General features: G+C 43.9%; 1 long non-coding RNA gene across 1 annotated transcript; it reads right to left on the reverse strand.

The window, feature by feature from the left end:
- Positions 1–1,686: 1,686 nt before the first annotated feature.
- LOC128086979 (uncharacterized) lies at positions 1,687–15,141 on the reverse strand. Its single transcript, XR_008209621.1, has 3 exons — positions 15,125–15,141; positions 11,830–11,873; positions 1,687–1,922 (listed from the first exon to the last, which is right to left on the reverse strand). It is a non-coding gene; the product is annotated as an uncharacterized LOC128086979 (long non-coding RNA).
- Between the last annotated feature and the right edge of the window lie 10,281 nt (positions 15,142–25,422).

Genomic DNA, 25,422 nt, shown 5'->3' on the forward strand with positions numbered 1-25,422 from the left:
CTGAAGCCATTGCCAGTTTGCTTTTGGAAAATGCATCCTATCTCCATACTCTTCAGCTCTCAGGTGGGCTGCATGCACTCAAGCAGTGACAGCAGTGGAAGTGAAATGCCACATGTTTCATTTCAGTCCCCCATCCCAAGAGCATTAGTCAGACCATGGGCAAAAACAATTTCTTGGTTATGTCCCTTACAAGAACCCAAAGTGGCAATGTGGAAATTAGATTTATAGCAATATGATCAAAATAAGTATTCAGCCTGCTAGCCTCCAGCCCATCTGCAGAACCAGTCCCATATGAGAAACCTGGATCATTGCTGGGTGTCTCCAACATCTTGGGATAATTCTATAGATTGAAGCGGAGGAAAGGCTAACATATCAAAGTCAGATATGGACCGTGATTAACTGAATGCTTCACATAAAAGCACAGTTTCCTGCAGACCCCAATACAGTGCCAAGGGAGAGATCAGCACACTGTTCACATACTTCTTCCTCCACAGGAAACAGTTTTGGAGAAGAAGCTGCATCATGCCTTGCTGACGCATTAATGGTGAGTTACCTGAAATCCAAGGTCATTTGCAGCCCAGATTGCGTAAGACTCCTCATTTTGAGCTGATATTCACTTGGCATAATTTCAGATGGCAATAACTAGATGAGTTCCTGGCATAATTCTGCTAAGTGCCTCTTGCTTACTTCAGAAACAAGGGAGCCTGGAGGATACAAAGAAGGATGGACTAGATTAACATTTTCTCTGAACAGCTTTGTGAGTGTGGCTGAGAAATAAAACCTCAGGACTGTGTAACAACAGAAGGAAATACGGGTAATCCCACATTTTCAAGAAACATAAGTAGGCTAACATAAGAGCACTTTGCAATTCTGCGACAAAAATCTTGGTTTCTCTTCTTATTTCTTGTTTCCAAGTTTCTGCACTATTTGGCACCACCAGAAGACGCCATGAGGGAAGGCCTTAGGCTGATGATAGAAAGTGCTCTTGGTCAGGATTCAGTGCTGGCAGTGAAACAGGGGGCAGCAACCGGATGTGTTACAAATCAGACATAAGCTGTGAGAGAAGTTTGCACAACACAGCACAAAACAAAGTCCCATTGCTTTTGCTGTTTTGGGAAGATAATTGCTGTGATGATGTATGACTGACAAAGCTTTGTCTTGGGGTACACAGTGCCACCATCTCCATGTTGATGAACTCCCACATGCTGTAGATTTCAACGAGTTTGATATCCCTCTGTTTCATCCTCACACTGGGGCCTTAGCATGGCAGCTAGCTGCAGCTGGTTGGAAGATCTCATTCTTCCTTCACCATTTGTCTCTCTGCAGAGCAATTACCAAGTGAAGAAGATGGACCTCAGCCACAATGAGTTCTCTGAGAAGGGAGGACAGCTCCTAGGACAGATGCTCGGTAACTTACGTTATTACTTTCCAAGAGCCAGGTGTGCAGGTAGTCATTGGCAGACACAATGGGTCCAGCATGGTGAACATGTACTTCCTTCTTGTCCAATGACCTGGTGGGCAATACGAAAGACCAGATTTAGAGATTCCTGGCTGGTCCACCAACTCACCCTATTCACCACAGTTGGCTATAGCCACTGTTTCACAGCTGTCTCAGAATAGAAATGAAGGATGAGAAACCACAGTAACAGAGGAGTCTGTGTCAGAGAGAGGGAGCTGAAAGAGAAGTCCTTTACAGTGTTTAAAGCAAAAAATTACATTTTAATGGAATTCTAGAGCATAAAAACTGTTTAAAGCTTCTGATCACCAATTGAAACTTTTCTTAAGTATCACAAACTCTAGTGGTTTGAGTCATTGTGTATCAAGCAGCATTGTGTATCAAGGGAAACAGATTAAAAAGAAATAAAATAAAGCTGCCTAATTTAGCTCTTCAGACAAAGTGAGATCCATGATGCATAGTAGCCCTGGAGAGGGAAAACAAACAAAACAGTAAAAATCAGTCATTAATTTATGGTACTATTTGTGCAGTAAAAAAGACTTGCACGGATATCTGGCAGCATTTCTTCCCTCAGCACCCGCAAGAAAATACTACCATGACAGGCACAAGCCTGTGACCTGAGCATCCTGTGTTCCTTGAGAATGCCAGTAACATGTCTTTGGTTTAATTAGCAATTTCATTCCCCTGATTCAGTATTCACACTGATAGGAACCTGCTTCTAATTAGAACCCATGTCTTTAAAAGATGGATCAATTAAAACTGCAGTGGGGGAGTAGGCACTATGTCCCTGTATTGCTCAAGTCTGAAGGGACCCCAGGGACCAATACTGAACCTTGTGACCTTCGCAGCCCAGAAAAAAATGCATCTCCAAACTAAAACTTCTTACAGCTCTTCCTTCCTGCCAGCTCAATACAGGCAGGAGCTGCAGAGTTTATTGCAGAATCTGTTTTTCTTCTGATCTGTTTTTTTAAAGGAATATTTTAAAGTTAGCTAAATTCACCATCTGCCTCCGTCCATCCTCCCATCCATGGAAAATCTGGATGAGAAATGCTTTCTGAAGATGAGAAGCTTTGGCAGTAACTTCTACTCCTCTCAGTGTCACAGTGACACAAATGAATTCACACATATCCTGCTCTAAGTAGAACTTAAACTGTGAGGTGTGTTTTGCATGGAAATTGGCACTGACATGTACAACTGGGCACTAATAGTATGAAGCTGAATTCCTCTCCTCTGCTAACCAAAGATAGGCAGAATGAGTCTTGATGTTTTGGATGTGGCAAGGAGCATCCAAACATTTTTCCAGTGAGAAACAGTGCCTACTAGAGTCAGAAATCCTTCCTCTCTTTACCTCCCTCCTTCACAATGCATCCTTTGACTAAGCCAAAAAAAGCTATCTTCCCTTTCTGCTTGTGATCAATAGCCTGTTCTCTGTTCAGTGGAGGCAGCAAACAAAGACTGTAGGTACAGCTATTGCTGAATCTCCAGCAAACTTGCTCTGAGCCCCTGCCTGTGAGTCAGCATCTGTGCTCAGACTGCTGTTCATAAGATAACATCTCAATTTCTCTATCTTAGCTGTCAATACAACACTAGAGATTCTGGATCTGAGCTGGAACCACCTGAGGAGGAAGGGAACAGTAGCATTTGGCACAGGTCTTAAGGTAGGAATTCTCCTTCTCAGTGATTACTGTCAGAAGCTGATTGAAAAACTGATTGGGAACTCACATATCTGAGGTCTGAGCAGGATTCAGAAGATCTAGCTAGGCTTATTCTACTGACATTAGGAGGCAGTGCCAGGTGAACAATTAAAGTAGTGGGTAGGTCTGGTGACTCGTGTGGATGGAGAGGTGCTGGAACATTGAAGAGATGTTGGATTCATGGGGCTGGGCTGGATGTGACTTGAGAGATGGTCCTGTCTCAGCCAAGCGAGAAAGGGTAGAGCGTTACACATGGTGTACATGCAGTAGCTGAGATCTCTCTTCTCTCACCGGAGGGCAATGCTGCACTGAAAATACTCAACCTGTCTTGGAACAGCATTGGGAATGAGGGAGCACAGGCCTTAGCAGAAGCTCTCAAAGTTAACAATGTGCTGATTCACCTGGACATCAGCAACAACCAGATCAACAATGAGGGAGCCAAGAAGATCTGCAAAGGCCTTAAAGTCAATGGAACACTGAAAGTCCTGAAGGTAAAATAAAGCCCGGACAGGGCTGGAGGAGAAAAAGGTGGGAGTAGAAAGTTCTGAGGCACGAAAGGCAGAGTGAGCAGTTTGAACTAGAATAGCATAGATGAGTACTGCTCTGGTTTGAAGGTGAACAAAGCAGAAGGAAATTCTGTGCTCTGAGTTTCTACCAGGGAAAATTAATTGCACTGTTCCCTCAAAATATCACCCAAATACTGGCCCTGGCATAACACCACACCCATTACTACCCCAAAGTGGTTGATTCCTATCATATCTAGTCTCAGTCAAGAGAGCCCAGGCATTCAACACGTCTAGCAGAGCCCATGCATTCATCAGGTCTGCGTAGATCCATAATACAGAGTTGTGAATATACAGATTTATACATATTCTAAGCTTCAACATAAAGCAAAAGTTCAAACAGAGATTTGAATCATAGAATCATAGAATGTCCTGGGTTGAAAAGGACCACAATGCTCATCTAGTTTCAACCCCCTGCTATGTGCAGGTCGCCAACCACCAGACCAGGCTGCCCAGAGCCACATCCAGCCTGGCCTTGAATGCCTCCAAGGATGGGGCATCCACAGCCTCCTTGGGCAACCTGTTCCAGTGCATCACCACCCTCTGTGTGAAAAATTTCCTCCTAATATCTAACCTTACCTCCCCTGTCTTAGTTTAAAACCATTCCCCCTTGTCCTGTCATTATCAACCCATGTAAACAGTCATTTCCTTTCCTGTTTATGTGCTCCCTTAAGTACTGGCAGGATTTGAAGGTAGAACGTGCCTTTCTCAGTGTGTTAATGATTTGCTAAAAATTTGTTCAAACAGGACAAACTGCTATTGCTACATCAAGGCAATGCCATAGCACTACCCTGAGGTATGTTATCAAGTCTTGGAAAAAGAAAGCCAAAACTGTATTCTGATAAGCTAAGAATCAATAATCTTGGAACAGCGCAAAGCTGAATGACCAGCCAAACTAGCCTGAGAGGTTAGGCTTGAAAGCTAATCTGTCTTCTCAATCTGAAATAATTCTATAGGAATTCTGCTCAGAAAAGTCAGCCTGCTTATGAGGTGGATTCTCATCTCAGCTAAAGCTAATGTCATTACCCTGAGAATGTGCAAATGGCAGTATGGTGGTTGAAGGACATCTTTAAAACTGTTTGTACAGGTCTGTCTTTGGACACCCCATCTTTGTAAATCACTGCAACCACAATGCCTTTTTTGGATTGCTGTTCTAGATTACATAAATAAATGTGGCTGCTTGTCTCATTCTTAACATGGTCAAAGGTAGGATCACTTAGCTAAAGCTTAAGCATTCCTCTCTGGGAGCTGGCAACCCTACAAGCAGCACATGCAACACAGCACTTATTGTCCTAACAATATCTTTGCAGTGGTACAAAGGGTAGCAAGTGCTCTTTTATGTAGCGGTACAGATTGTCTTGGGAACTGATAACATAAATAATATAGAGTTAATAATTTAGAATTCCATTAGCCTATGTTAACCACCATGTTTTTTTCATATAATTGGAGTGGAGAGTACATATAAAGTTCAAGTTGGAGAAGAGGTGATGTTCATACACTAAGGAATGTACACGGCAATGACAGCCCCATAACTCTAAATATCTTGACCTTGTAGGCCTGAGACAGCTGATCAGCCTGAGCCTTGATCAGCTGTGCTGCCAAGAGGATCCAAAGGGTATGGGAAAGGTCCTGAGGGGTACTTGCCATCTCACAGGGTTCTCTGTTCAGATGAACTTTACTAGCAAACACATCCTCAAACACAGTCCATCGTCTCAGCCTTTTGCCATCATATGACTAAGCACTCCCCACATCACATACTCCCATGTGACACACAGCAGGGACACGTCAAATTTTGCAGATGGAGACAGAGGCTGAGAAGGCAACTCCACTGGAGAGCTGCACTGCAGAGTTTTGAGGACAGAGACAAGAGACGCTGAGACAAAGAATAAATACATCAAAAGGGACCACAGTTATTCTAAGACCCGTTGAAGGATGGGAAGAAAGGGTCACTCCTGAAGTTACAGCATGCCTCCTGCAAGGACACAAAAGTTTCATTCTCACTATGTCTGTCCACATCTTTCTTCCACAGATGGCCAATAATCTCTTGACCGTGGAAGGTGCCACTGAGCTAGTGGGATCTGTCAGAAAGAACCCCAATTCTGTGATGGAAGAGATCAACATCTCAGTAAGAGCTTATGTACCGGAAAACTTCAAAGCCCATACAGCACACAGTTTCAGGAGCTAGTTAAATCCCAGAGCTGTCCCCCTCAAAACTGTTTTGAGACTTGCTGTCTGTTTTGTTTGTGCATAGCCATTATTTAAGGGAAAGAAAAAAAAAAAAGCTACCATTTTAGAGCCCTTGTAGGAGCCACAAGGAAATTATGGTTTTTTTGGTCTGTCTCTGGAGAGATTTGCCTGTAAAATCAGCACATTTCACTCCTTTAATTTTGCAGCAACAGAAGCAGAAGGAGGAGTGAATTCAGAGTAGGGGATGAATTCTCTTCATCCCCTGAGCTGCCTCCCTCCAGGGTAGCCTAAGATGCTAGATACTGTAAAGTGCTTCGATACTCTGTCAGGATGAAAGAGGAACAGAAAGAGATGAATGCTTCAAGGCATTGAAAGCAAAGTGTTTCTTATTAAAACAAAAAACAAACAAACAAAAAAAACCCCACAAATTAAAGCAAAGGAAAAAATTAAAGGTGAGAGGATAAGAATCAAGGAGGCCAAATATTAATATGCATGTTTCTCCATAGCAAGATGGTAACATATTACTGTAACCTCATGTGCTACTTCTAAAACAGCTTGTAAAGTCCTACAAATGCTTCTGATTTCCTAAGTGAGGGCAGGGGCTACATCCCAAACCCATGCTGAGCAGAGACCTGGGCATGCACCAGTCCGCTCCTATCTCTCCCATCCATGTGAGTGGGAGAAAGAGTGGCTTGCAGGCCAGAATGGACTTACAGAATATGTCAGTGGCTTCAGGGTCCTCTGTTTATCTTTGGGAGAGACATGATTAAAGGAAAGGCCATTTTCAAAAAATCAGATTTGAGTCTTGAAAGATAAATATTATGTTCACATTTGCAAAAAGCTGAATAGTTCAGGGGGAGTTCTGGAGACTTAGACAACAGGTGGTATCTTTGTCCTGTGGTTCCTGTATCAAAGAAATGAAAACAAAGCAGAATAAATAATATTCATCTATGGTCTTTGCTGGGAGTACCAAGGGCTTTCAGCACAGATAGAAAGAATGGGTATTCCTCCAGGGCAGACATTTTTTCCTGCATAAATTAACATCAAAGAAAATTATTTGCCAAGACTGCTTCATTTTGCAAAAAACCCCACAAAACTAAAAGAGTCTGTGTGTGAATAAAAGGCTTTGATATAGCATGCGTGCTTCTGTTAGTTTAACTATTAGTAACCTAAACAATTCATAACCTTGTAAAGAGTAATATGTTATGGCTAAATTCTGAGAAGTTAAAGAAATTATTGAAATGCAATTATTTAAAAGGAGTCACTTGAGAAATTTGGAGGCAAGGAGTTCATTAATATTTAGAATCTTAAATATCACTGAATATTTCTGCTTTTCAGTGTTAACAAATGCTCTCTTTTCTCCACCCCTCAGAAAGTCTAAATTATCTGGCATTTCCTAAAGTAAATGGTCAATGACACAAATTTACAATGCCTTTATGGTATCTCAATCACGCTTGTAGACAAGCATCTAACCTCTCTGATATATTTCATTCCATCTGTGATGTATATGGTCTTGTATTTCAGTTCAGAATATTTGCAAATACACACCTCCAAAGTTCTTCTGCTGTCCTAAATCTTTAAGAAATTGGAAAATCTTTAATAAGAAATCTAACAGCCTTTTCTGCCCCTTTTCTTGGTGATAAATGTTTATTTTGACTTTCAAAGAAAGAATAATTAGTGTGTCTTTAAGTGACATTTCAAATAAGGGTCATTTCTAGAAACCTCCGCATAGGTTTGACAGCACTAGTAAAGGCAAAATGATAGAAAGACACATTTTTAATGTTGTAGTTTATTGCTTCTAAGCACATTTCTAAGCACCATTTCTACCATTTCTAAGCACAGCTGTTCCTTGCACTCTTTCCAAAATCTACTTTTACAGACTTTCAACTTGCATTTACTGGCAATCAGGTATTTTATGGAAGGCATGAATCAAAACAGCCAACACACCTATCTTCACCATCACAGCATGAAAGAATGTCCATTGCTTATCAGCTGCCTGTGCATTGTTTTTCTGGGCTGTGGGATGACTGTGCCAAAGACGCAGAAATAACCACCTGGCTTCCTCCAGGTTCAGGCTGACTCCAGCATGGCCTGCTTGGCCAGGCACGGTGCTTGGTTGTGCTGAGGCCACACTGGCAGCCTGCTGCCTTTCTCCTGAGTTCAGGCCCAGCCTGGCAAACCTTGGGGAGAGTTGGCTGCAGGCAGAGACAGGTTGGGTCTCTGTGCTGGGTTCCCAAGACTGAAATGCGCTGCAAGCCTGCGTATTTCATCAAGGTCTGAATGGCTCTGGCAGTGAGCCACTCTGCATCCATAAAAACACTGAATGAAGGCTAGTAAACCCAGCCAGAACCAGACTAGTTCAAGACTATTCACAAGTAATAGCAATCAAGACCTCACTGTAATGTAAGTTCTTTAGCTAACAGTAATTTATTGGGATACCTTGTAAATACACTTCAGGGAAAAATATGATGCTTGATGCCTTGGAAACTTTTTGCAGTGACAGAAAACAGAAGCATTTGTGAATTTGCTGTTCCTAAACTGCCTTGAAATTTCCATCAATTTAATATGTAGAGCTAACGTAACACGTGAACAACTGTATTTCCTTACTCTTCTGGAAAATCGTAATTATATTTTCAAAATGTCAGTCAAGGTAAAGGTAAATTCATTATATTGGTGGAATAAATTACAGTGACATCTTTTTTCTTTTTTTTTTTTCTTCTTTTTTTTTTTTTTTTTTTTCCAGACAGTGAACTAACATCACAAAACCCTGAAACAGGACACTGCTGCTGCCCATTCTATAAGCAGTAAAACAGAAAAATCAGAGTGTGAGCTCTGACATGCTGAACTGTCACTACTCTGTCTGAAATCCTTAGGAAAAAAGCAACGCCAGGCCTCGCACTGCTAACTGGAATTTCCTCTTTAGGGTTAGACAAGGAAACAGTGTTTTGCCATAAGTTCTTTTCATCTGAAAACACACAGACTCTTCCAAGATAGGTTCATCTCTCTTGTCTGGGCTACAAAGCCACATTGCCAGGGATACTCATCTTTCTGCACCTTGGCTGATACTGTTTTCATTTTCTCTGAACTCTAAGACAAATTTTGGTCACTTAAGTGTTTGCCTGGCTGTCTATGTATAGTTAGAATGGAGAGGAGATCCAGGCAGAACTGTCTCTGAGATGAACACGGATCACCTAACGTTCAGTATAGTTTTCAGTACAGGCATTTACCTGATGAACATTTACCTTAATTAAATTAATTTCTATGTAAATTATAGGTCCTTTTCTGACTCAGGCATGAGAAAAGAGAACTAAGAACACTTATTTAGGGTCAGGCTTCTGTTGGATTACTGAAAGTGAAGATCAGGTACAGGAAAACAGCATCACCTTAGGGAAAGGTAGTTAATGTTGGCTTTAGACAGATCAGTTAATGCAAACAAGTCTTCGTTGTTTGCTGGTCATCCACACTCACTATCCTTCCTTCTGTGTTTCAGAATGTCCTGGTGAATGAAAATTTCATCAAGTTGTTGGAGTTAGTGTATCAAACACGCCCTGAACTAAATGTTATCTACGGGGAAGTTGAAGGCTGCATCTCCAAAATCTCCAAGCAGCATCCAAATCCTATGAAAGTGATTCAGGTGAGCTACTGAATTTTGTTCCATAGATCTCCTGTACACAGCACCCATGCCTCAAGCACTTGAAGAGAAAGAGTTTGGAATGGATAAGCTTTCTGCCAAGTAGGAAATTCAGGCAAGTTCCTTCAGAAAAGTATATTCAGAATCACAACTGCACATTCACATCTCTTATTCCATGCAGATTGACCAACTAAATCCTTCAATTTTCAGGAGGCTGAATGCTTTTGGATCTGAGCGTATAGGGCTAAAAAAATAGAGGGGGGGAAGGGGGGGGTGAGAGGCCTGGCTTTTGATTTGCATAGTTGTGATTCAGTAATAATAATCCCATATATTTGTATGAAAGCATTCATCTATATATTTCTCTTTCAAAAATGCATCCAAATTATTTCTCCCACAGCTGGGAATACTGACTAACAGAAGCTGTGCAGTTTGATAGTCTTCACAAAGCAGTGTCAGAGATGACAACATAAGCAGGCCCGAAGTGCTGTAATCACTGCACTTTGTTGTCTGACGTTTCCATCTGAATAGATGTTTGCTAGCTGAGGAGGACAAAACTGGTTTCAGGTTTGACCAAGATGAGCATGCACTCTGCTCACCAAGCCACTGCAATAGCTGAAATTCACAGAACTGTTCAGTGACAGTTGTGATCTAGCATCAAAATGAATGTGTTTCATAAAAATAGGGCATGGTAATATAAACAAATACTGTTCTAAATAGAAAATACTTAGCTTTTTAAGATCTGTAATTTCTACAGATAGCAGCAGATGGTGCTATCCTCCTGGCTAGAAGGCAACGCGGCACTGGAGCTCTACTAAGTGAATAACCCCTGCACTACCAGCTTCACTAGCTTTCTAGCTGTTGTGGAGATTTTTAGATAGTTGGATGAAATCTTGCTGTATATATGACTTCAGGTGAAATTAAGTACAAGTTTAAGCTGTTAGTTCACATCAAACAGTGCTGCTGTGATTCACAGCTAGTGACTGACACTCATACTGGCATGCTTTGCAGTTTCTAACAGCAGTTATTACGGCAGTCCTCCTTCAAACAGATAGGAGTCCAGAGAAAAGAAACCAAGTGATCAGAGATTGGGGGAAAAGGATTGTATTTGGATTAGACAGCCCAGCCAAGTAGCGCCGGTGGGATTTTGTTCAGACAGTGGCTGCATAAATAGCTAAGGAGAAATGCATCTCAGAGATGTGCTGAGTAAAGGCAGCATGGAGGAATAAGAGGAGAGCTTGCAGCAGGCATCAGTGGCTGTTTCATCTCATGGTTGTGCCTGTGTTTTATCTCTGCTTCTCTTAGAAATATTTGAATGAACACAACCTACGACTCTGGGACTTCTTTAGGAAAATTGACAAGGATGGAAACATGAAGATCCCTGTGTCAGACTTCAGGAGAGCCATGATGCAGGTGTGTTCCTGAAATCATGGTCAGGGTGCTCCTCCAACAGCATGCTGCTCTGAGGAAACCCCTCTGCTACACCACTGCTACCAGTCAGCCTTGCTGGTGATGTCCAACAAGTAGGCTGAAGGCACCCACTGCAAAAGCTGAGCCTTCAACAGATTCCAACAGAAATGCTGAGACGTCCAATAAATACTGCAGAGGGCATCAGTGATTATCTGATCTGATTATCTGAAATTTAGAGTATCACAAGAACTTGGAGAAATCACAGAGGTCAGCTTTTTGTGCAGGATATAACTATTTGGTCTTAACAATAGTCATTTCTTACTGCTATGAGAAAGTGAGTAAGAGTGATTTAAACCCTTGCTCCTGCACACTGAATGGACAGTTCTCTTCCTGCCAGAATTACCACGGTGATGGTACCAAGAGCACTGGACACCTCTATATCATGTTACTTTACACCTTTGCAAAAAAACAAAAACAAAAACAAAAAACAAAAAAACCAACATTATTTTTATCCTCCCCACCATCACTCTGGATTTTTACATCCCGTATTTTTCCATGAACCAGGCTCTCTCCTCACCTATGAGGAGATGGCCACACTCCAATCTGATACAGAGGATTTTTCTGCTGTAAAATAACAGATTTGTAAATATTTCTCTCTCCTCTTAGCAATCAAACATCCAACTGGACCGAGTCCAAATTGTGGAACTAGTGCGAAAACTGGACCAGAATCAGACAGGGATTGTAGACTATAGGTAAGTGACTCCACTCATTTACTGTCTTTTATTTTTTTTTAATTTGTTATAATACAAAGTAAACACACCCTCATTCGATTTAGTTGTTAAAAGGACACATTTCTTGTCAATCCAGCAACATTCATTACACACTACTTACCTAAGTGAAAGGTAGATCACACAGCGCCTCGTACGCTTAGAAACCTTAAAGAACCAAACTACAAGTCAGGATTGTTTTTCTATTTTATAAACTTCCTGTGAGAATGCATGGATCTCAAAGCTGAATGGCATTTTTATTCACACTCATAAACCCACATGAGAAGCATCAGCTCAATACTGTCTTCCCCCGAAGCTAAAGTACGATCTGCAAAGGCAGCATATGTATGCCTTCAGACCTTTTCCTCCATCCCCGGAGACTTTCATTTTTTTCTTTCTCTCTGATCATTCTTCTTAGAAGACCTGGTTTTCCCTAGAAACCCACCTTCAAGCTACAGAACTTTTCATTCTCTTGAAAGCGCCTGAAGTGCCTCTGTCTTAGTGCCTGTAGCAATCATGTCCAAGCTCTGAGTCTGAGCAGTCAACAACAAACTCCTTGGAGGTTGCCAGTTGCTGCAGGCTAAACTGCTTGTCACTGGACCACAGACTTCCCCCTAGACTTGCCAGTCAGTTCTGACATGTGACTCATCACCTGAAAGCCCTATTAATGATGGCCAAAAACTCCCACCCCTTAGTACATGTTGTTGGGTTTAAATATAAGCTCTAGTCTGGTTTTAAGGTTAGAAGCAATGGGTAAGCTTTGCAAATCTTTTTACCTCTGCTTCATAATGTTTTCAAAGAGTAGCTGAGATATGAATGACTTTATTAGATCCAGTCTTTAGTCCTTTTCATCTGTCACTGCCATGCTAAAGGCATCTATGTTCAGGCACTGTATAGGCTTTAGCCTAGTTAATCTTGAATTAGAGATTACATAGGGTAACCAAGTATTTTAAGCACAAATTACAAAAGTGTGGTTGAGCAGTAAGCAAATGAGGAACCACTGAAACCCAGTGGACAACAAAGGCTGCTGCTGAATCGATGTGGAAAAAAATATATATATAGATACTCCTTATCGAGCTGCTTAGTAGATTTTAACACTGAATTAGGTGTGTTAGTGGCAATATCCACTTTGCAGACAGGAGTCAGAAGAGCTGTCACCCTTGCTGTCCTTACTGTTTCTACCTCAGACCATTTCCTCAGGGGTCAGTGATGAGCTGATGCTCAGGGATTAATATTGCTTCATCTCTTTCTTTTCAATCAGTCACTTGAAAGAGCAGAAGCCAGAACAGAAACCTGTGAAAGAGGAAATAAAGGAGGAGACGAAAAAATGAAGTGAGAAGGCAGGTGAGCCAGTGAAATATAGTAGGAGAAACGCTGGAAGAAAATTCATAATGGCTCTGGGCTTGGGGGGATTTGAGAGAATCCAAGTGATCAAATGTAGAAATAAAGTCAGTGTTCCTCTGCAAGGCAAGTCTGGTGGTTTTGGTCAAGAGCTGGAGCTGGTTACCAAACCTGTCTCACAGCTATTCACTGACCTGCAGACCTGTATTGTATTCTCCACCCTCCCACTCCTCCCCACTATTTTTCTTTCTTCCAAGCTGAAACATGCCAGCTATCCACTAATTTCTCATAGGACAGACTCTGTTGATCCTCGTTTCCCTTCTCAGAACCATTCCCAGGTGGAATATACGGGAATAAGAATCACAACTGCAACGAGCATTCAACGAGCAATGAGTTTGTACATGCATGAATGTAACACTGTTTCTTTTCATTCTCCTCTCCTTTCCTAAAAACTCCCAACGTTTCATTAGCTTTCCTTGGCTGTTAATGAGCACTGAGGTATGTTTCACAGAACCAGACACCAGACCTGATCTTACTCCTAAATACCAAGCCGCACCATGAAGCCCATCCTTTTACACGCGAAAAACGTGAAGGGGGCGGCGCGCTCATCATTTTGCACTTCTTGATCTCTTCTTCCTAAGACAGAGCAGCTGACGCACCGCTCCCGTGACGCCAAGGACGCTCCTGGGCCATGGCCGCGAGGAGCCCAGGCCGGCCCTGCGGCAGCGCGGTGTCGGTGCCCGCCCTGCCCGCTGGGTGTCGCCGCAGCCCCGCGGTGGGAGCAAAGCACGGGACCCGGCGGCCCCGAGCGGAGTCCATGTTCTCTCCTGAAAGAGACTTTGTGCCTCCTGTGCAAAAAAATGCCACCGGCGGGACGTCATCTGGTGATTTTCCTGCCGTCCTGCCAGACTCCATTTATCTACTAGGAAATATCTTCATCGTTTATTCCCGCAGCATCCTGGGTTTGTGCTGCATGCGTGCATCTTTATCTCATGCGCAGTGCTGTCGTGTGTTAGTCACACGTTGCTATTCTGCTTAGGTCTGCACAGAACTGGCTGCCCAACTAAACTGATTTGCCCAATTATCGCCCTTAAGATTCTAGACTAGCTGCAGCCATGAAAAATTCTCTCTTCTGTAAGAAAGCAACATAATCAAATATAGATAGGTACTGCCCTGCAGCAGGTGTGGCTTTTATTTGGTTCTCTTAAGCTTCAGATTCAACAGTGATGGCAGCTTTGTTGTACATTTACACCACAGAAAGCCTACACGGTGATTGGATGGTTTCTTTATTACTATTTTTTTAACAAATAAATAAATTTAAAAATCACAACCTGAAAAAATTGTACCAAATTCAAACCCAAATTTCTAGCTTCTAGAAGGGTTTGGTAAGTAAAAATTGCCTACTTCACCAAACACATAAAATCAAAAGAGAGTGAATTTCTGGGGAGGATCTCTAGGTGCAACATTCTGTCCTACCGTGTGGCTTGATGCAACTAAAAGCAGCTAAAATCAGTAAGTGCCAGTGAAAATGTTAATTCTATGAATTCATATGCAGGCAGTGTGGTGGAGGGATGTGGCTGCAGTCTGTATTGTTGCAGAGTCTCTCTGAACACTCTCATATCAATAAAGCTTTTTTAAGCTTGGTGGCAGCATTTGTCCTGCACCGGCACTTTGGGGATGAATTGAGTTGGGTGTTGAGCGGGGACAGGCAGGGAATGGAACATGAATTGCTCGCCTGATCCCACACCTGTGAAATGGTGCAGAAGGAAATGTTTTAGCTGCCATAAATTAAGGCTGCTCTGAGACTCATCTAACATACCTCAGGAATTCAGCCTGCCAGTACAAAATTGGACAGTGCAGAAAGCTGGTGAAACAGAATCACTGCATCTTCTGTGCTGGAGAGTGATACAGCCAAGTGACATAGCCAGCTCTCTTCAACAGTAGAAAGCAAGTAACTACTATTAAGTAACGTGTTTTGAAAACTCAGCATGCACAATACTGTATCTAATGTGTTAGCTACTTTAAATGAACATTTAGATCTCTCACAGGGAATATCTTCTATCTGTAACAGACCTTACCTAGCAGACTGGGTATTCAGACTGATTTCCTAGGTGCCACGGCAACACTTAAGAAAATACAGCTCTGCATTAAAAAAAAAGACATTGCTAGTCATAATCTTTGAAAATCTCATATATATATGTGTGTATGCAAATATACAACACAACTGATGTTATATGCAGAGCTATTTCAGCTTGTTCATGTCTCACTGAACTGGCCAAAAGGATTTTCAGGATTTGCTTTCAAAGGAGAAATCTCATACACTGCGGAAGTGGATACACTGATATTGGTTGTCATCTTTTAAGCTTGCATCAATAGTTCTTTGTTCCAGTGGTCTCCCATTCATATAATGGTACACCAAAAGATGTTCTGCATATATCAGTGGACACGTGCCTTATTCAAAGGAGTGTCCTGCAGCTGTGCACAAAATCCAGCATCATGAGACTGGGAGCATGCTATGCACAACACACTCGATGGTGTACTGAGATGCTTACGTTCCCTGTCTATTCGTTGAGTAAATCCTTGCCTGCATAAACCACAACAACTTTACCAAATCTGAAGAGATGATGGAGTGAAAGTTTGCAACACCAGAATTTTTTTTTTTCAGTGTGAGACAGGATTTGGGTCATTTGACTGATGCTAAATTGTTTTAGCAACACATTGAAAAAGACAGGTCAGAATGGATCTCAGTTCTTGAAAATGTAAGTTATAGTTGTTCTTCTCTTGTTCAGTAGGTGATTCCTTATCTGTCTGTAATACTGAAGCTAATTCATAGTTCCTTACCCCAGAGAACCCTGCATTCTGAATTTGGCCCACAGAAGCATTCGGTCAACTCATAGTTCATTCCTTGCCACTACTTTCCTGCAGGCTGCTGAGATGCCAGCAGGACATGGTCTGCAGGCTGGGCAGATTGCTCTGGTGGCCTTCTCTGTGCCCTCGCTTCTCACTTGCTTCACTGATGTGATAGCTGCACAGCCTTCTGGGGACCAATGTATTCCCAGCCTCAGGGAGAAGGGGGGATGTGATCGTGTCACAGAACAACATGGAAATAATGTCCTGCCAAATACACATTGAGTATGTCAATTCCCTGATGTCTATGCCTGCATTTGTTGTCACAAGTTAAACTAAGCAGTCATATAATGGAGGTCTACAGGGTATGGCCCCCATGAAGGCCTGAGACTAGATCCAGCCACGAACTTCAGGGAAGATCAAGCCATTGTGACTGTCCTCTTTGCCACTGGTTCCTTCTCATCCCATCTTTGTGTAGCCAAAGTGGGAGCACCAGTGTCTCTGAGTACACACGTGCTGAGAAGTCTGAGCTGGGGAGCTGGGACCGGCCCATAGCACAGCTTTACAGCCCATAGCACAGCTTTACAACCCATAGCACAGCTTCAGCCGCTGAGGCCCGGCCCCACTGTGAGGTAAGGGTGGTGTTCACGGCAGCACTGCTTTTCTCGGGTGGCAGCACAGGAGGACCGAGCACCTTGGGTTTGGCCCCCGCGAAGGCTGCACCTTTGTCCATTTCCACCGAGCAGAGGGCGCTGTGCTCTCAGAAGTGGTCCCAGCACATTCCTGGGATGCAGCCGAACCACTGGAAGGAAAAGTCCTGCACATACACACCCTGAGAGACAAAAAACAACAAAAAAAAAAAGGACCGCGCTCAAGCCAAACTGTGCACTGCTAAAAAGGTTTTCTGAACCCCTTGGAAATGCAGTTTGTGAGGGTACGGGAGGCCCCACCAGCAACAGCCGGGCCTGGTGCAGGCTGGAAAGCCACATCCCAGCATAGCCACGTGCCAGCATGGCCACGTCCCGGCAGGCCCAATGTCCCAGCAAGCCTGCTGTCTGACAGGCCCGGTGCCTCCGCAGGGCCGCTGCTCCGCCATGGCACCCACCGCACACGGCCCCGGCCCCTGGCAGCGCGGCCCCACCGCCGCGGTGGAAAAGCCAGAAGGCGAGCTGCTCTCTGGGAGGTGGAGACAGACACAGGCGGAGTCAGATCGCAAATTCTTGAACCTTTAACATCCTTTCTGTAATTCGAAACATACTTGTTCCCATTCCAGAGCTCTTTTTTTTTTTTTTTTTAAATTAAATTCCTTCCTTGAGACTGTGGAAGTACATTCAGGGGAAAAAAAAAAAAAGAGAGAGAGAGAAAGAGAGGCAGAAAGAAAGATAGGAAGAAAGGAAAGAAGAAAAAAAGCAAGGCCGCTACTTATCAGAGGCTCCACAACAAAACGGAAACGTGAGAGCACAGCCCTCCCCAGCACAACTGCTGGCGGGCTCAGATTTCTGTGGCTGGGTCACGGCTGCGGCAGCTGGCCCTGCCTGCAACCAGGCAAACCAACCCTGCCTCCTCCACAAACAACGTTTACCTCCTCCTGCTTCACCAGGCCTTGGTGTACAGAGCGGAAGGAGCCGTTAGCAAAGAGCACCGATTTTTGCCTGGTCACCCTCCGGAGGCGATTCCCATCCCGTGGCCTTCCCAGCCAGCCTCAGCCCTTCCAGCTGCCCTGGTTTGTTTGGCAGAAGAGGGAGCATGTCACTCTGCTTTAAGTCCCCCAGCTACAAACACTCAATCTGACTGCTTCCACAAGAGCAGCCGGCAGACAGTTTCCATGTTTAGGATGGAGTGTGCACGTATGGAGAGGAAAGCTGAACTGACGTGTGCTCAGAAAGGCTTTGCATGCCACTAATCCCCCCAGCAGCACGCCGTGCTTTCTTGCATCAGCCAGACCATGACTGCCTGCTTCTCTCCCCCTGGGCAAACCACAGCAGGTGACTCTGATGGTGCAGCAGGGCTTTGTTTGTTTTGTGTAAAGAAGCAACAATTACCCATGACACCAAATGACACCCGGGTCAGAAGCATCCCAAGGCTCCTGCCCTGCAGTGCCTGTGGCAGTGCTGTTGCTATGCTGGTGCAAGGCAGGCAGAAATGCAGCCAGGCTGCTGGGCAAGCAATTGGAGCCTGTACTCCACTGCCATCTGTGCAGGGGCTCACCCCTGCTCTTTCAAACTGGAAAAACAAGTGTGAGGAGAGAAGCTTTCATGTTTCACTGCCATTATCATAGGTCTGTGTTAATGCAGCATCATGCTGTTTACATGTGTATGCATATGGATGGGTGTGAGTAATGCTTAGGGAAGGCACGAGGTTTTCTAGGAGAGAGTCAAGTAGGCACATGTGCATCACCTGAGGCAGCTCAATGCCTGCTGGGCCAGGAGGCACCCCTGTGCATGGGGGAGAAGCCACGTGGAGGGAAGGGCAGGGACTGAGCACAGGACACATCTTCACCTGGTGTGCTCCTCCCTGTCACAGATGCATGTCACAGAATGCTCTGTGCAGCTGGAGCATTTCTGTTTCCTCAGGTTCACATCTTGAGGAAGAGCGGGACTATCTGGAAGTCAGACATGGAGTAGATACCTTCATCTTTTTGGAAGGGTAAGTGTGACATTATAGGGTTTACCCATAACCAAGTCAGGCCTTTCAGCCACATGGCCCTTGTAGGAAGGCTGCTAGGTTATGCCCATCAGAGAAATTCTCCCTCCTTTGCCCAGCCCAGAGTGACAGTACAAGTCACTCTGCAGATTGGCAGGAGACACAGAAAAGCCCATGTGTGCTTAAATATTTCACATCACGCAGCACATGTTATTCTGGCTGCCTGCAACACTGCACCATTTGGGCTCCCTCCCTCTAAGGAGATGAAGCATCCTGATAGCTTAGCTGTACTTATCCAGACACCCTCAAGACGGTCTTTGTCTCTGAAGCCAGAGATTTGGAGCTACCAGCATCATCCCATCTTTTGAATGTTGCCCTCACATGGGAGCCATCCTGCTCAGGGCATTCCCATCTTCGCTCTGTGTCCATTTTTTCACTCAGCCTATGTTCTGCCTTTTAGACAATACAACTGTAACACGGTGTCCTATTTATAACATCTCTATCACTTTTTGGAATAGAAGCCTTCGATTCAAAACCAAATGCTTGAAATTCTTTTCCCAGACATCTTGAATACTAAAGAGTGCTCTATTCTTAGGCACCTGTTGGCAATTGTCCCCTTCTCTAGACTGTCATGCAAGCCCAGTTGGAGCTGTTATTAATATGAGACAAAATGTTGGTTAAGCACGTATTATGCTAAGTTAATGACTTCTGGGGTGTTACCAGCTTCCAAGAGATACAACGTGTGACTCACTAGGCTAGATGACAGACTAACAAGTTCATTTTTCTGGTTAAATTTATAGGAACAAATTTCTCCTGCATTATTTTTGCAGTAAACACTGTCTTACAGGTGTCCAAATGAAATCTGTTCCTGCTAGCTTTTATTCTACTGCAGTCCCACATACTTAATTCATGTCCAAATAGCTGAAACAAAATTATTGAGTCCCCTCTAAGTCTAAGGTTTTTGGATGAGGACATCTGGACTTCCTAAGGTCATTGTTCGGCGGGCTAACTGTAGATTAGATTCCTATCCTGATGCAAATGGCATGTTGAGAAGTAATAAAGAAAATCAAGATTATCAGTTTACTGGAAATGTCCCAGCCCATGCCCTTCCTCTGCTGCTTTCCTTTACTCTTCACAAGTCCTGATCACCATTTGTGCATCTTTTGCAGAGCTCATGATCTAAAGCAAGCAGCATGCCAAAGGCACGTGGGCCAGCAACAGTCTTCAGCTTGTTGCCTTTGCAATGATGAGCATCTCTGGAGGGATATTAAGTGCTCACAAAGGTAGCTGAAAATTCTCCATATGCAGGGAAATCTCTGTGAGATACTAAGCTAAGAAAGACATCCTATCCATCTCATCATACTGCAGGGACAAGTGGTATTTGGGCCACAGGCCAAGAGCCTCTTAGCTGTTCAAAACAGGGACTTTCATGTCTTGTAGAGTAAAGGAAAGTAGGAGAAGCTTTTACCCATCTTCGCTGCTACATCAGATCCTAGTGCAGTGGCTGGGACAGGTGCATGCCAATACCTGCAGGCAGAAGGAAATCTGTTTTATAAGTACCAGCTTGTACCAACTGCCCTTTCTTTCCCTCTTGGGCTGGTTATTCATTGCTGAGGTGAGTTTGAGGATGGGTTGAGGACAGTTGGAGATAACAGATGCAGACAGCAAAGAGGAAAGGACTAACAGTACTTGGAAGAGAGCTGTAACTGCTACTGTTAAGAGAAGTTTTCAGAGGCTGAGAGGAGAAATATAACAGACTGGATGGACTCGCAGAAGTGCCAGGAGATGGAGGGGTGCAAACTGAGAAAAGCAGCATGCACTGCTTCATATGGGGTGAGTTTGGAGACTCTTAGTTTGTGGTAGCCTCATCTTCTCTACAAACCTTTAGCAATTGGATGCTATTGAAGAAATAAAACACAGGTGGACTTGAATTAAGGAGACTCCTGCACTCAGTGTGACTTCTAACTGTTTGTAGCAGACACAGCCTGCAACTGTTCCAGGTTTAAGAAGCCCAAAGGAAGACAGTCTCCTGTATCCCTGCACAAAATGGAAGCGAGGTGGTCTCTGGATGACAGCAGAGTGCAGGGAGACAGGGATGCCTGAATACCAGCCTCCCTTGTGACACTAAATCACAGGGAAACATTTTCTCTCTCTAGTCTGTTTCACACTGATTTTTTTCCCCTTCAGAAAACGGTGCAAATAAAGATGAGTTGCCTCATAGCTTGTGGATGTCTGTACTATAGACTGTACAGCACTCCCGAGAGAGGAGTAAAAAAGAGTAAAGGACTAATCTCAGTGTTTGCAAGGACTTGTGGCCATGCCAGAAAAAGGTGTGATGTAGAGTCCTGCTCGATTTCCATTCCCCAGCCTGTTCCCATAGGCTTTGACTTCTGCTAATCCCAGTCTTGGGGCTAGAAGAAAGCAAGACCAACAGTTCAGTTTGCTCTGACAGGACAGAGCCCTGCTTGAAAATCTGAGGAAACCTCCTGAGTCAGCAGCTCACTCGCTCCTACTCTTGGAATAGCTGAGATTCCCGGACACAGTAACTTGACTCTGCTCCTGGCTCAGCACAGCCACTAGCTGAAAGGCAAAATAAAATCCCCTCCTGGCCCATTAACGAGGCCTATTCTGGGTTCAGGAGAAACCAGTCTGACTGATGAACTCCTCTGGCTCAGGGGCTCTGGCTGGGGCTGGGAGCGTTCTTCTTTCCTTATTCAGCAGACAGGAGGATGTTAATGGAGAGCATATGGGAGGGAAGGGAGTACTGTGGATAGTGCTGGAGGAGAGCCAGGCTGAATCAAAGCCCCAAGAAGCCTATTCTCCATCCGGGCAACATTAAAACAGGCCATGGAGAGATGAGAAGTCCAGCTGTGGTATGGAGGAGTTGGGAAAAAAGCTCTCTGCCTTCCCCAGACTTCTTACTCCCACTCCAGTGGGACAGTGGTGCAGTCCCGTAGGCACGGTGTTCACAGTACAAGCCTTTCTGGGGAAAAGTGTACCTCAGCCAGGCACCCCATCCTGAGAGTCCTGCTGGAGACTTCAGGGAAGCAAAAACTGCCTCTGTGTTTGCAAAGCGCCATCTAATTTATGGTGCTATAGAAATGATGAATTACAACAGTGCTACAAGCTGGAAAAAATGTGTTAACTCCTCCAGTCCAGCTCCAGAGCTGATGCAGGACTGTTGCCTCTCATATATTTCCTCAGTTTCTGTCTGGACATGTTTTGAACAAGCGAGCAACCGAGGTTCCCACATTTTTCACTTTTTAATTCTGCTTTTAAAATAAAGCTCAACGTGATTAATGTAGTATGGGCTACTCAGCTGCTTGGATATGTCAAGCAGGACGGAATGGGGTGCCTTAAAGGCAGTCCACATCTGCTTTACCTTAAAGATAAAATGGAGGACTGGGTAGTGAAGACTTGATCACTCACTGAACTAAGATGCTTCCCATGAAGTGGGAGGACAGTTGAAACAGGTGCTGTAAAACTCAGCATGTCCTTTTTGGCTCCCAACTATCTGTTAACATAGCCCTGATCGTGGCAAATTTTGGGCATCCATGGTGCTTGGCTTTGCATCATTCACTAGAGCTTAATTAACTAAGGAGCCTAGCTTGTTTAGCCTAGCAAAGGGGGATGTAATTGCTATCTATAAATAAATACTTCAGGAGGTGAACACATGGGGAGGAGGAAAGAGCTATTCAAAGATAAAGGACAATGCTGGCATAAGAACAAATGGGTATAAACTAGCCATGCATACATTTGGACTGAGGTTTGTCAGGTTTCTAATGCTCAGAGCACTGGAGCTCTGTGAAGGTCTCCCAGTGGGTTCAGTGAGGCCAAAAACAACGCTGGCTTTAAGAATCAGACACATTTACTCCAATGATTGTAAGACATGGCTGCCTGTGTGAGCAAGGAGCTGGACGAGAAGCCCAGAAGGAACGTCCTGACATTCTCTGGGCTGCAGTCAGTTCAGGATGAGTTTTGGCTAACCAGCTGCAGGGCCCACCTGGAGCAAAGTGGGGGAGAACTGGAACACTAATAAAACCTGAGAAACTTAAACTGTGTCTTCACTGCACAGTGGGCAGATTATGAATTCACATAAAACTGGAGCCTAGAAATTAACCCCTCTCCAGTGACCGTGCTGGCTGGCTTTGTTTAGGGAGGTTTATGGGGCTGGAGGAGATTGTCAACAGCAGTCAGGAAAAGAGTCTGTGACTATTTTGCATGAAGAAAAAAGAAGAAAAGAATTGACAATTGGTTTTCCTGTGAGTGGGTTGAGCCTGGGAAGCCCACAGTTGTGTTCTGCCATCCTCTGGGGCGAAAAGATCTCATGAGCCAGGAAACCTTCATCTATGAGAATGTCTCATCACGTTCTCTAGTGGAATAACTGCTCAGTCTGACCTCAGGCTGAGCCCAATACGTGGTGCTCTGCACACAGCAGTCCTTCTCTATAAAGCCAGTGCCAAACAGACAGTGGGTGTCTTTCCCCATGGCTGTCCTGCAAAAGAGCTGGATTAAGAGAGACCTTGATCCTTGACTAAGGCATGAGAGAGAGGCACATATCCAAATCTTAACTGCCTTATCCAACTGGAAGCCATAACAATACGTCACACACTCTGGTTTACACCACCATAAACAAGATAATGGACCTTATATGAGAGAAAGATTTGTTGTAATATAGCTCTTCATTTCATCCCACTCCTGCTGGGAGACGAGGAATGAGGGACAGATTGCAGAGACAAAACAGCTATGCAAGTGGCACAGATCTCCCTTGCACTGGAGGAGTTTTCCTATGGGAATCTCCTGCCTGTTTGAGTTCTCTCTATGCTCCATAAGCACTGCAAAGCAAATTTAGCAGAGACCAGAGAATCCATCTTAAAATGCCTTAGGGGGGACAGAGAATAGGGTATAAATGGAACTGCAGTGATGTCTCTTCTAATTCTTGTAATCTGTCACCCAGCTACAACACTGATAGGTGCTTTAGAAATCCACAGACAGACTGAATGTGATTTGATCACATTAGTGATGGCCCATGCATCAAGAGATTCAGGGGTGTTCAGAAAAGCATTAAAATAAAGGTGGTTGTACTTCCAAATCTCTTTTGTCTGAGAAGAGGATATCTCCTAAGGCTGGCTTTACTCCTGACATTTCTCATTCTCTGCATTTTCTCACATATCAGAAATACAACACGAAATGCCTTGTCTTGCTGTTTCCATAATTCTGCAGTCATTCTCAGCGGGAATCTGAGACAGAGAGGGTGGGAGGTGATAGGCTGAGGCAGGTCTGAAATATGGATCCTTGCACTGGAAGGATGTAGATGTGGCTTCTATTTAAGTCAAGTTCAAGTCTTCATGATGTGGCTGAAAGGTCATCGCTGTTACAGGGCTCCCTTGAAATCACCTGCAGGGTTTCCATCCAACTCCTAACTAATTCCATGCTGTAGCCTAGGAAGCTGAGAACTGCGTGAATGAAAGCAATGCCAATGGGGAGCAGCACACATGGGAAGTTTGTTTTGTCACTACTTGCATTTTCCTGGTGTGTGAAGCTCAGACATTTTTCATCCTCCAGGTCTACAGTTTTGGCCTGGTAACCTTCATCAAGCTGAATCAACTTTAAAAAACAGGAGAGAAGATGAGGAAAAAAATATTGATTTTTTTCTTTGAGGGGGAATTTTTTCTCTTTTTTGAGGGGGAGATGAAAGCCAACAGTTTTTTCCCTTTGACCACCCAAAAACAAAGAGAATTTATGGGTAATTTTCATGTTTTTAACTGACATTCTTCATGATTTTCTTCACAAAAACACTTCAAACATAGAGAACCTCAATAAATCTCAAAAGCACACAGTTAAAAGTGTTCACACAGGCCATAAAATTGTAACTCTGGATTTGTACGATTCATGCTTATGGTCAGTCTTGTCTCGATTTAAAGAATCTCCCACTTCAGCCATCTCAAAAAGGCAGTAAATCTAGATTATGTATTGAAAGTGGTTAGGGAGCCTGGGTATTTGTACCAACGAAATGCCAAAATATTTTCCTGACATGCTCCATTTTTTACATTCTTTTACTAGCACTTAATTTTTTTATGTATGTATATATATATTTTTTTTCTGTTGACAGTTATATTTAGGCTATTCTTAGCTTGCAAATGGCTATGCCTCCTCCAGTCAAAACAAGAGGCTGAAGAATTTCACACACATGGTACCCTGGGCAGAAGACAGTGGAAAACACAGATAATGTGCATGACTGGGCTGAATATAGTTAGGGCTACATATTTTGGAGCTCTGGAACTGTCATGCACAGTTTCTGATTCAGTGGGGGGATGTTGCTAAAGAGTCTGTGCTGGTCTTCACTGTCTCCACATAGGGCTCGAGGTTGTGGCACTCTGCAGTGAAGGGGGTGACTCAGGAGGGAATATTTCTTCTGCGTCAGAAGCACTTTAAAGCAGCCTAGGGGAGCGTGCAGCTGAAAGTGTAAACTGAAGCCTCTGAGGGATGTCCACCATATTAAGCAGTTAAGAGAGATCTAAATCAGCCCTAGTTCCAAAAGCAGTATAGTGGCATTCATGTAGCTCTCTCACTGGACTTACTATCTCTTTTAACTGCACGCACCTAACATTGCTACATTTATTTCCTGACCCAAATCAGCTCTCCCATCTAATTTGAGCAACTTCGTGATTCTGCTTGGTGCTGTACAAACATCACCAATAGCTCTCTTCACTGTGAAGGTGCCAGGAGTACATTTTACAGTGCATGAAAGATTTAAATGCAATTAACTAGCTCATACCAAATTCACTCAGCATAAAGGAGAGTGGGAGCATTCTCCATGAGCTCACGTCCAGTCCCAGGCACTTGACAACCTCACACAGGGCCCTGGCCCCCTCACCTGGTGCTC

The sequence above is a fragment of the Tympanuchus pallidicinctus genome, unplaced genomic scaffold (genome assembly GCF_026119805.1).
Source record: "Tympanuchus pallidicinctus isolate F22 unplaced genomic scaffold, pur_lepc_1.0 scaffold3, whole genome shotgun sequence".
NCBI classification, from domain to species: Eukaryota; Metazoa; Chordata; class Aves; order Galliformes; family Phasianidae; genus Tympanuchus; species Tympanuchus pallidicinctus.